This window comes from Poecilia latipinna, unplaced genomic scaffold (assembly GCF_001443285.1).
Source record: "Poecilia latipinna isolate Pla-1442-1.1 unplaced genomic scaffold, P_latipinna-1.0 Scaffold503, whole genome shotgun sequence".
NCBI classification, from domain to species: Eukaryota; Metazoa; Chordata; class Actinopteri; order Cyprinodontiformes; family Poeciliidae; genus Poecilia; species Poecilia latipinna.
In genome coordinates, this window is record NW_015113119.1 from 398,839 (window position 1) to 399,052 (window position 214).

Below are 214 nucleotides of genomic sequence, written 5' to 3' on the forward strand. Positions count from 1 at the left end.
TTCACCTTTTAAGTCATTAAAAAACATGCTATGATCCTCTACTTCCTGTTTGTTTCTTCTTCGTGGTTTGCGCCGTTGGCAACATGGTTGTTGATCATGTGACTCGTGTGACGCGACAGAAAGTGTTTCTATTACAATTTTCCAAAAATAAACATATTTCAAAACGCCCCCCCCCCCCCCCCCCCCCCCACCAAAAAACACACACACACAACAG